This window comes from Neopsephotus bourkii, unplaced genomic scaffold, assembly GCF_033783945.1.
Source record: "Neopsephotus bourkii isolate Nb327-2 ecotype Australia unplaced genomic scaffold, CSIRO-AGI_Nbou_v1 NB_991, whole genome shotgun sequence".
In the NCBI taxonomy this organism is placed as follows: Eukaryota; Metazoa; Chordata; class Aves; order Psittaciformes; family Psittacidae; genus Neopsephotus; species Neopsephotus bourkii.
This window is the reverse complement of record NW_026901483.1, coordinates 2,853,734-2,865,268: the sequence shown is the minus strand read 5'-3', so window position 1 is coordinate 2,865,268 and position 11,535 is coordinate 2,853,734. Positions and strand designations below refer to the sequence as shown.

Below are 11,535 nucleotides of genomic sequence, written 5' to 3'. Positions count from 1 at the left end.
GTTAGAGTTCCCATTTGACTGATGATACCGGAAAACATCTCCCTGTGACACACCAGGCAAAACATAATTTCTTTTGTCACTTAGTGTCAAATGGAAATAGCATCTTAGTGTTTGGGTGTGGGACACCCTGTGTGTGTAATCATAGGAGCAGGCCAGCACCAGGGCAAGAGTTTATTGCTACATGTGATAATTCCTAACTCGTGCCATTAAATAAGTAATGCAGTTGTTATTGGGACACTAAGCAGGAAAAGAGCAGCTGCATGCTGTTTTTCCCATGCTGTGTTATGGCAGTCTGTATGGGTGTGGTATTAAGGCCTCACTGTCAGATGTTTCGGGTGACTTCAATATTCCCAAGTGGCAAATCCCCAAATGAACTATGGAGGTCACCTCGAATGAGTTACATTGCTTGAAATAGGCTTTGGTGTAGTGGCAAGGTGGCATCTTCTGAGCAGCTGGGCTAGTGACAATTTTCACTCAGTGCATAGAAGTAATTGTCCTGTATGAACACGTTGGGAGCATCCTGAGTAAAGCCTGATTATATGTGATGAGTAAGAGAACACACTTTAAGTGGCATATGCCTTTTAATATTCCTCATAAGGAAATATACATGAGTGTACTCTCACACAGCTCACTGGATTATAGCCTGAATGGTATTTTAATATTCGAGCCGCTTTAACTGAGGGCTGCGTCACTGAAGCACTGGGACCCGGTAAGCACCCCAGTTAATGGTGCATGCTGCCTGGCTTGGCTGGGAAGAGATTGCAGGATTCCTGCAAGTGCAGCTCTATTGACTGGCTAAGGCCAGCTGATACAAAGTAGAACATTGCCACCTTTCGGCCATAGAGAAAAGGCATACCGTTCGGAAGAAGCGTTATGCAAGTTGAGGATGCTGCAGCAAAACTACTTAATAGTGTATTCATTTGTAATGTGACTGCTCGTCCAGTTCAGCGGAGGTTGGGAGGCATCGCTTGCTTCGATTGTGTGCATTTCATATGGTGGTGGTGTGTTTAGAGAGAATACATTATGCTACGTACTAATTATGCTTTCCTGAGGACTGAATTACATATGCATTGTGAGGATAGTATGAAGGCTACCATGGTTACCATTGTGCACCCAGGAACTTATTTTATACAGTGCCAATTAATTTGAGGTAATGCTTGAGAGAGAAAAACATTGAATAAGGCATGTTAATGTCTCAGCTGAAAGATGGGAATTAGATAGAGAGGCACAGCTTTTGTTGAAGATTATATGCCAGGGTCAGCATTTATAAATGAATCCACCTATAAGACTAAAACCAACAGTTCTGTCTTACATAAAAACCTGTACCTCTCCAGGCCTAAATGACACCCAGGACATGCTGGGGTTTTATCAGCAGTCTTCTCTAAATAGGAATTTTTTCCCTTCTTATGGTTTAATGCCATATTCCCACAATTCAGACCATAATTGAAGATTTCTGCTGTGTCAGAAAGAGGGTTTAGATGTCTTTGCATCCCTGCACAGGTTACTGTTGATAGGGATAAATCTCACGCCTCTGGCCAAAGGCGTCCAGATGACGAGGACTGAGTATAGTGCAGCTCTAAGTCTTTCCTGTTCCTGACAGCTCAGTTTTGCTGATGTTATGTTGCTGACATGGCACTTCAGTAACCTTGTCCCATCAGCGTGAGGCATATGGCAAAATTGTGCTTGACAAGATGAACATTTTAAAGCAGTTTCAGAACAGTGCAGACAAATTTGAGATGAGTTTAAAACCCCTTACATTTGTTTTTCACTGTTTTGCAAAGATGTACATAACATTGAACAGCCAGCATTTAATCTTTAGAAGAAATTCTGCCATTTCTTATCCATGAGTAGTTGGATTTAAAGGTAGCTTAGCTAACTTTATACTGGAACAGTGGAGGGAATCCTTGTATCACGCATTCTGCTGGCTGAGCAGCATCACGTTCTATGGGGCTAGCAATTTTTGACAAAAGAGTAATGGCACCAAGCAGTTGGCAGGCAGTAACTTCAGATTCCACAGCTGTTCTGGCAGTGAATAGTTGCCCAAGGCAGAAGCCGTGATGCTTCAGTGATGAAACGTTTATCTTAAAAATTAGAAATTGTCTCTATACTGGTGAGACATAAATTTGATGGATGGACCACCTGGTGAATAGAGAACTGGCTTCAGGGCTGCACACAGAGAGTTGCGGTCAATGGCTCGGTGTCCGGCTGGAGACCAGTAACGAGTGGTGTCCCTCAGGTGTCGGTGTTGGGACCGGTCTTGTTTAACATCTTTGTTGGTGACATGGACAGTGGGATTGAGTGCGCCCTCAGCAAGTTTGCCGATGACACCAAGCTGAGTGGTTCAGTTGATATGCTGGAGGGAAGGAAGGCCATCCAGAGGGACCTTGACACGCTTGTGAGGTGGGCTGATGCCAACCTCATGAAGTTTAACCATGCCACGTGCAAGGTCCTACACCAGGGTCAGAGCAATCCCAGGCACAGCAACAGGCTGGGCAGAGAAGAGATTCAGAGCAGCCCTGAGAAGAAGGACTTGGGGGTGTTTGTCAACAAGAAACTAAACATCCAACCCTAACCATTCTATGATTCTATGAAGTAAGCTACTAAAACGCATAGGTATCTTTTTAAAGTGTTATTTGTTAGCACAGTTCATTGGCTTGTGATTTGTAACTGCATTATTACTAGTTTTCATTAAAACTGATTTGCTATACATAGTAAAGCACTTCAATGGAAGTTAAGCACTTTCAACAAATTTGGTGGATAGAATACCAAGTTTCAGTAACTCTTCAGTGATAGTTACTTTTAAACTGATTCTACGACATTTTTAATACTTTAGTATTAAGTATGACTGAAGATGCTTAACTTGGCAAGATCGATCACTCCTTTTACCATACTCTATAGTGAACGTCTCTCTTGCAGTGCTCTGCAATGGAATACGGTCAGCAGGATCTGTCTGCTGGAAGTAAAGGAGAAGTACATTCTTTGCCTTCTTGCTTTGCCCTTCAGCAGAGCCTTGAGATTCACATGCGTCTTTTGTTTCCAAGAACATGGCCTAATCAATATTTTTCCTGAAGCTTCTCATCAGAGATAATTGTTCACTCAAGGGGGTATAGCAGGAAAGTTGCAACAATGTAGGATGATCGAATATCATTAAGTTTCTTACAGAGAATATTGTATATTATGCACATGCTTCCTTTCTCTAAGGAAACTTTCTTCTAAGGTATTTCCAGAAGAAACTTGAGGTTACTAGCCAAACAATTTGAAAGTGATCCACTGCTGAGTCAGGTCCCATGTATTAATCTTTGTGCTGTAAAAAACCAGCTGTGCGGATGTTTAACAGGGAAACAAGGACTTCTCTTTGCATCTGGTGAAGCAAGCTTGCATAGCATCGTCATGTTCTTGGCAAGAACATTTCTGTAACCTGTGTCAGTGGAATATATGCAACCTTAGAAAGGAGCTTTATATGATTATCTCATTATCTAATTTCCATTATAACTTAATTGAGTTGTCTACATGCCTATAAGTGCAAACCCAATGGAATGAATAGGTCTGGAATTATGCACAGAAAGCTTAGCTTTTCCTTCTGGTGAAATATGCATTCGTCTGGACTTCTTTTCCTTGGTGAAATGGTTTCTTTCCAACGGTTTTTGTCACAATGCTTCCAGCTATTCCAGTGCTTCCAGTAATCCAGTTAATGTGATTTCATTGTCTGTGGGATGGGAGGAAATAATCCTGTAAAAACCTTGTGCAGGTTTTCCCTTAGCTCTAGCAGCAGGAACAGTTGACTTGTAAAGAACATGTTGTACCTGACCAAGTGAACCACTGAGGGCCCAAGGTAGGTCAGTTGTTGCCTTTGCTTGTGTGCTGGAAATGGCAGTTACAGGAGCAACATATTTCAGATAGTGATACACCAGGCGCAGCGGAGAAGGCGTTTTTCAGAGCATCTGGTCCTTTGGATGGATGGACACACAGATGGAGGAGTTCTGAGTGACTGAACATTACTGAGGTTATTTAGCAAGCTGGCACAGATATGTTTCTCCACTAGGAAGCCTGCAGTGGAGCTGAAGGCCATTACAACTGAAAACCTGGAACTAAAAGGACAGAAGGTAATAGGGGAATACAAGGAAAATGGTGTTAATTAATATTATTTTTAGAAGATTAACTTTTAAATTAAAATCTTAAGATAATTAGTTGCAGAGGAAGTTTGCACATTAACAAAATGAAGGAAACGGTATAAAAGCAGCTCACTCTACTTACAGTCCAAATGAAAGTACATCAAATGGGTTCTTTTGCAGTTTAGGATAGTTCTAGAAACCAGGACTCATCCTCCAAACACAAATCACTTCAATGAGTCCAACAAAACAATAGTTGTTTGCTTGACAGTGGCTATTGCAGGGTAGTGTCTGGTAAATTATAGCCACGTTAATGAAATGTCAGATTGCTTACCTGTGTAATAACACACTGAATAACCCTTCTGAAGAAGGGTACCCACTGTTCTAACGGTGTCAGCTTATACCTCCCACCCTTTCTGCTTTGCCAATTTATAAATTCCCTGGTTTCTGGCAACTTTTGGGTTTGTATAATTTAGCATAGTAGAAAGCTGAGACTGGCAAGCAGTGTGTAACTGACAACACATCCAGCAATTGCTTTTGTGCTTTGGGGTACCTGTAAACACAGAATAAACCTGATTGGTTTAGCATATGTAGTGATAGTCACAAAAGCTGTTTCTTGTTTTAGATTTTGTCTATAGGCAACAGGAAGAGGATGATGCTCTGTATTGGTTAACCTCTACTGAGGATGGAAGGAGCCGAGAACCACCATAAATATACTTACAGAAGGTTGCCATGAATCTTTTTGTATTGTAACACACTGTATGACTGTGGGAAAGAAGTTGGATTTGTGTACTGCCTGTTGAGCAATTACTTCATCCATTCTCCCTGAATGATGCAGTTTGTTGTAACGTTTGAGTGTTAAGACTTTTTACAAGGTCTTTTAAGGTACAACTCCATTTGGAATAACTTTAAGGTTATTCTGTCCTTAAGGCAGAAGTAGTACAACTCTCTTCTACTTTCAGTGAAGTGTATGTAATGTAGAGGAAGACAGGGTTGCCAGTGAACTGAATTCTTCAGTGTGGAAGAAAAAGAGAGTCCCAGTGAGCAGGCTTTTGCTCATTTACTCCCTGCAGAGAAATGACATTTGTTCTCTACAGCATTTTCTCTTGAGAGGACCAGTTATTGGCTTATGTCACAAGCAGTCTACCATTCCTCAGTGATATATTCCTTAAGGCTTACAGGGATCACTTTCAATACTCAGTGATCCAAATTCAACACTTATTGATTGTATGAAAGTGCTGTGGTGTGAGAACAGAATTTGTTCTTGAGTATGTGTTAAAGTTCATCTGATTTTCTTTCTGGTGCAGTGCTGCTAGGTGTTTGTCCCAGTATACATTGCATGTGTGGATGTAGGCGTGTGTGTGTGTGTGTGTATGGATAAGGAGCTGCTGAGGAAAATCAGAGGGGAAGAGAGAGGCTTATAAAAGGTGGAAGCAAGAGCAGGTGGCCTGCAGAGAATACAGGGATGTTGTCTGGGGAGCTAGGGACCAGGTCAGGAAAGCTAAGGCCCAGTTAGAATTAAACTTGGCTAGGGAAGGGATTCTGTGGTACATTGTGAATAAAAGACAGACTAAGGACAACATGGGCACTCTCCGGAAGCTCTCGGGTGAACTAGCTACCCTGGGTTTGGAAAAGGCTGAGGTTCTGAATGACTTCTTTGCCTCGGTCTTCTCTAGCAAAGGCTCTGACCGCACCACCCAAGTCTTGGAAGGCAGATGCAGGGACTGTGAGAATGGAGACCTTGGGCCCACTGTAGGAGAGGAATTGGTTTGAGACCATCTTAAAAATCTGAACGTGCACAAGTCCATGGGTCCTGATGAAATCCATCCGTGGGTCCTGAAGGAGCTGGTGAATGAAGTTGCTAAGCCGCTGGCCATCATATTCGAAAAATCATGGCAGTCAGGTGAAGCTCCCGACGACTGGAAAACGGGAAATATAACCCCCATTTTCAAGAAGGGGAAAATGGATGATCTGGGCAATTACAGACCAGTCAGTCTCACCTCTGTGCCTGGCAAAATCTTGGAGCAGATTCTCCTGGAAAGCATGCTAAGGCACATGAAAATCAACAAGGTGCTTGGTGACAGCCAGCATGGCTTCACCAAGGGGAAATCCTGCCTGACCAATGTGGTGGCCTTCTATGATGGGGCTACAGAACTGATGGAAGGAATGCCATCCAGAGGGACCTTGACACGCTTGTGAGGTGGGCTGATGCCAACCTCATGGAGTTTAACCATGCCAAGTGCAAGGTCCTACACCTGGGTCGGAGCAATCCCAGGCACAGCTACAGGCTGTGCAGAGAAGAGATTCAGAGCAGCCCTGTGGAGAACGACTTGGGGGTGCTGGTCGATGAGAAAATGAACATGAGCCAGCTTCAGCGTGAGCTTGCAGCCCAGAAAGCCAGCCATATCCTGGGCTGCATCAAAAGGAACATGACCAGCAGGTCGAAGGAGGTGATGCTGCCCCTCTACTCTGCTCTCATGAAACCTCCCTTGGAGTATTGTGTGCAGTTCTGGTGTCCTCAACATAAAGAGGACATGGATCTGTTGGAACAAGTCCAGAGGAGGCCATGAGGATGATCAGGGGACTGGAGTACCTCTTGTATGAAGACAGGATGAGAAAGTTGGGGCTGTTCAGCCTGGAGAAGAGAAGGCTGCATGGAGACCTCATAGCAGCCTTCCAGTATCTGAAGGGGGTGTATAAGGATGCTGGGGAGGGACTCTTCATTAGGGACTGTAGTGATAGGACAAGGGGTAGTGGGTTAAAACTGCAACAGGGGAAGTTTAGATTGAATATAAGGAGGAAATTCTTTCCTGTGAGGGTGGTGAGGCACTGGAATGGGTTGCCCAGGGAGGTTGTGAATGCTCCATCCCTGGCAGTGTTCAAGGCCAGGTTGGACAGAGCCTTGGGTGACATGGTTTAGTGTGAGGTGTCCCTGCCCATGGCAGGGGGTTTGGAACTGGATGATCTTAAGGTTCTTTCCAACCCTAACTGTTGTGTGATGCTGTGATTCTATATATCCTCACAAGAATAAAATGCTTCTGTGGTCTTTGACTATCAATCAGCTGGCCCTAATTCTACCCAGCCCAGTACCACTGTCACTGACTTGCAGAGTCTATCTAGGTAATGGGAATAGCAAGGGCTCCCCTTCCCTTACCCTTTGCAGTTGCTTTAAGGTAAGTAGCAGGCAATATATATATAAATAACAGACAGTATTGCTAACTTTGTTGTTGTGAAGATGATTCAAGGAACCAGATTCAAGGCATGTTGAGAGGAAAAAAATTACAATGAGAAAGTGCTGTAATATTTAATGGAAAGGTTATGGGTGTTTCCCCACATCCCTTAGATCTCTGTTATGGGTGTTCACTTATGACACTAATCTTTTTCTGCTTCTAGAATAAAACATGTATTCTCTCTCCTATGTAAGGTTTTAGTACTCCTGCTCCATTTTGCTTTTTTGAAGGAGCCTTTGTTGAGATTAACTGTGTAAGGATACAGTACAATAATTCACTGCTGTGGTACCTGTTGGGGTGAGGAAGCCTCATTAACTTGGCTTGGGCTGTGAGCTGAGTGTCAGGAACACATACGGTCGGCTGGAATTCAGCATGGACTGGGACTTGCACTTTTATTGTTGAGGTACTTGTATACTGCAATGCACTTCTGTCAGCATTGAGCACGAGGAGGGAAAACCAGTGAGATTTAAAAACCATCTCAATCAAAGAATGGGGAGATAACGCGTTTGGAACTTACTCCAGCCTAGACCCATGGTGTTTTTAGCTTTTCTGGTTAAATATATTAAGCCAACTGTTGTTGTGTTTTATGCAGTACATTAAACAACTTAATCATACTGTCCTCTCTTGCATTAATAAATTTAGCATTTGTATTCCTGAAGCAGCTGTTTTCTTCTCTTGCTCTATTTCAGCTCTTCCTCAGAATACAAATTTCAGCTCATTTCCATTTTTTCCAGACCTAATACTTTAAAAGTTTTGTTTTTCTTTTGCTGGTTTGTTGGAGTATTTTTTTAACCTTCTAGTCCAAAACTGGAGTGCTTTGAGGAACACTGCTGCACATTTCCAATAAATAATCCCTTTGGTTCTATTTCCCAGTATTCCTGAACATCCTTCTGGAAGGAAGGTGTCCTGGGGCGGTATCTTGGAGACAGAAGAGCTTGTTCCTCGTCTTGAGTTTTACTTGATTGCTTTCATGCAGGACTAATTGCCATGTTTTCACAGGTAAGCGCTCATTCTGGATGCACATCAGTTTTTACACATCAAAGAATAAGGTTACAGAGATGGAACTTTAAAAATGGAAATTAACAGGGTCTATGCTTTGTCCTTCTGAATACCTCAGATCCAAAATATCAATTAGGCAGTGTTGGGTTTTGGTCATAGATGCAGGTACTGATCAATCCCACCCATTGCTGCAGAACCAAGTGCTGTGCAGTGAAGTCTGCTTTTCTTTAAAATCTGAAAAAGATTGCTTAAAGGAGGTAACTTTAAATCTCAACCTTGCATCAAACACTTTAAAACAGACATTGTTTCCCAGGCCTTTTTTTCAACTCTGGACTTGTAAAGGCTATCAAGGCTAGGTGCTCAAGCAGCTGGGAGGTGACGCAGCTGGGACAGGGATATCCCATACTGTATCAGACTGTGCTTGGCAATGAAAGCTCATGGTAAGGAGGAGGCAGCGGGGACATCCAGGGTTATGGTCTTTGCCTTACCAGTTGTCAAATGTGACAGGGCCCTGCTTTGCAGAACAGTGGTGTGGGAAATTTTGTCTGACACATCTGAAAATGCTGCTCCAAGGATACTTGTGACGCATTCCTATGGCCGCCCATTCAGTGACCAACCGTCCTGCTAAAGGGATTTCATTCCACCATATAAGTGTTACTGTATCTCAAGAGCATGATTAGTTTTATTATTATTTAAGCAGTCTGTCTATGTAGCAAAGGGGGTAAGCAAAGGATGAAGCTGAGGAACAATCTAGTTAGGTTAGAGGTCAGTTTTGCAGCACTCATTTAGTCTACTATAGAAGCAGACTGCTGACTAGACTAAGATTTTGCATTTCTTATGTGCATACTACACTGAGTGTTATGTGGCAATGTCTGAAAGCGCAGTATATCTTAAAACAGGAGGAGGCAATTTAGAAAGAATTGCTTGTAGCTTTTTAAGTTTTAAACACAGCCTTCCTGGGAGTTTTGCATACTATTATCAGGCCAAAACATCATTTTAACGCTGTAGGAATTAACACAACATGTTCCACAAAGACTCAAGGAAGCTGTCTAAAGTTCTAACATTAGTAATGCTTGAGGAAAAAACTTCTGCAAACACTGCAGGATACTGCAAATTGCAGTGCTGGAATCTGTTTTATTTTAGCTGACTACCATCTAGTGCTCTACTGTTATTTTTCCTCAGATCCTGCTTTTGTGTGCTACATGAAGGAAAGCGTATGTTTTGTTTTATTGCCTGTACTGTGCCAGCAAACATGCAGAATAAGAATGACTGATATTCTGTGAGATTTCTTATCCTTCATGATATGATTTCTTTAACAGCTATTCTTACTCTTCTCCGTATGTATTCTTGGTGCTGAATGCAATTCATCATTGCACATCTTTTTTCTTTCTGCTGTTCTTTGTGTTTTCAACTTTTTCTGGCTTAGAGGACAGCAGAGTTGTAGCAATCATTGTTAAGAAAAGGAAGGCAAAATGAGAGCTCTCATTATTGCTGATCCAGGGCTGCTTTCTCACATCAGGTATTAACAAACCTTTAATAGAAACCCATGATTTATTTTGTGAGGTCGTTATTAAGGAAACCTTGGGTCTGAGGGTCTTTCTCCCCTTCTCCCCCTTCCCCTCCAAACAAAAAGGGGGGGGGGGCATATGCATTAATAAGAGGAGATTGCAGTGTTGTCCAGGATTGGAAAATGAGGGACTGGTTTGTTAATTCCTTGTTTCCTGTGCTGAGAATTCCCACAAAGATTCCTGTAAGTGGTAAGGTTTTGGCTCTACCTATTGACGGAACAACTGGAACACCTCCAGCAAGCTTAATTTATTATAAGCCACTTCATAACCATACATTCAAAGTAAGTGTCAGTTTCTTGCAAAGTGCCTAAAAAGGTGAAGGCATTTTAATTGTTTGTACTATTTATGGATCACACTTGTAACAGGACTGAATTGATGCAGAGATCTCTATAGATGGAGAGTGACAGTGTTTACACTGAGGAGGTTCAAAAGCCCAACTTGCAATTATAAAGTTGCTTCACTGCATTAGGAGGTCACTACCTTTATAAAGACATTACAGCGGAGGGCAATGAAAAGGAATGAGTCAAAGTGGTTTTTATAGAAGTCACCCAGCAAGTCAGCAGTAGAGTAAGGAATAAATTTCAAGTCCTGTGAGTCCCAGACCAGTGTCTTTGAAGCAAATTCTACTGCTCCAGAAATCTCATTACCGACTGAACAGACCATATGAACGTAATTGTGTTACACACATTGTACCAGTTGGCAATCACTGTGCCCTGTTTAAAAACCCCAGTGTGTTAAATCTGATTAACCATCACCTGTGTCTGATTATCAAAAAATCCATGACAGATGGAATGTCATCAGTACTGGCATGCTATGATCTCGTCTGAACTAAACACATCTGGAATCTAAAGTTATGGGAGAGTTGTAAGCACTCACTGCCAGAGTTGGCAATAGAAGTGTATTGAAAACCCTGAAGGCTGGGCAGGAGGATTCTGCATGATTCTTTCAGGCTTCCTAGGTTGTTTTAACCAGTGCTTAGAAACCAGAAACGTAACTTGTGGTTATATTACTCTAACCATTCTGTGAAGAACACTTTAAGATTACAGAAAAAGTTACAACTGTGTCACTCTTTATAGATGCAAAAATGACACACATGCTTACAAAAATAATCTGAAAAAATCAGCTAAAATTATTATTCCTTTTTACAGACTTAGAGCACCTAGTTGAAAGCATAGTGGAGAGAAAAGCTTTCTCATAAGCCCTTATCTGGGGAAAAGGATCTGGCAGAGATGGGGTAGATTAAGAGTCTAATACAAAATGTGGGAAAGCTTGTTTAGCTTTCATTAATGCCATCTTCTCACTTAGTCTCTCCTCCCTCCCTGAAGGCCAATCTGTAAGTGGAAATAGACAACTGCGAAGTAATCTGCAGCTGGCTGACAGTCTGTACAAAACCATTCTGAATGTCTGAAACTTCCGTGGAAAAAAATAGTTGTACAATCACTTTCACTGCACCACAGAGATTATGGGGCACTTCGCAAAGAGACCGGGATTAAAAGACTCAGTCATAGCTTAGACTGCTCAAAAATGATGACTTTCTTAACTGGATTAAGACATGTCATTTAGTGTCATATGACCCTTATAAAGAACTCTCCCAAATACTGGTGTATCAGTAAGATCCTTACGACAGGT

At 42.1% G+C, this 11,535-nt stretch overlaps 1 long non-coding RNA gene across 1 annotated transcript; it reads left to right on the top strand.

Annotated features, from left to right (window-relative positions):
- Positions 1 to 3,677: 3,677 nt before the first annotated feature.
- On the top strand, positions 3,678 to 10,989 carry LOC133215628 (uncharacterized). The gene is made up of 4 exons (XR_009726442.1): positions 3,678 to 4,103; positions 7,570 to 8,338; positions 8,652 to 8,778; positions 8,861 to 10,989. It is a non-coding gene; the product is annotated as an uncharacterized LOC133215628 (long non-coding RNA).
- The last annotated feature ends 546 nt before the right edge of the window (positions 10,990 to 11,535 follow it).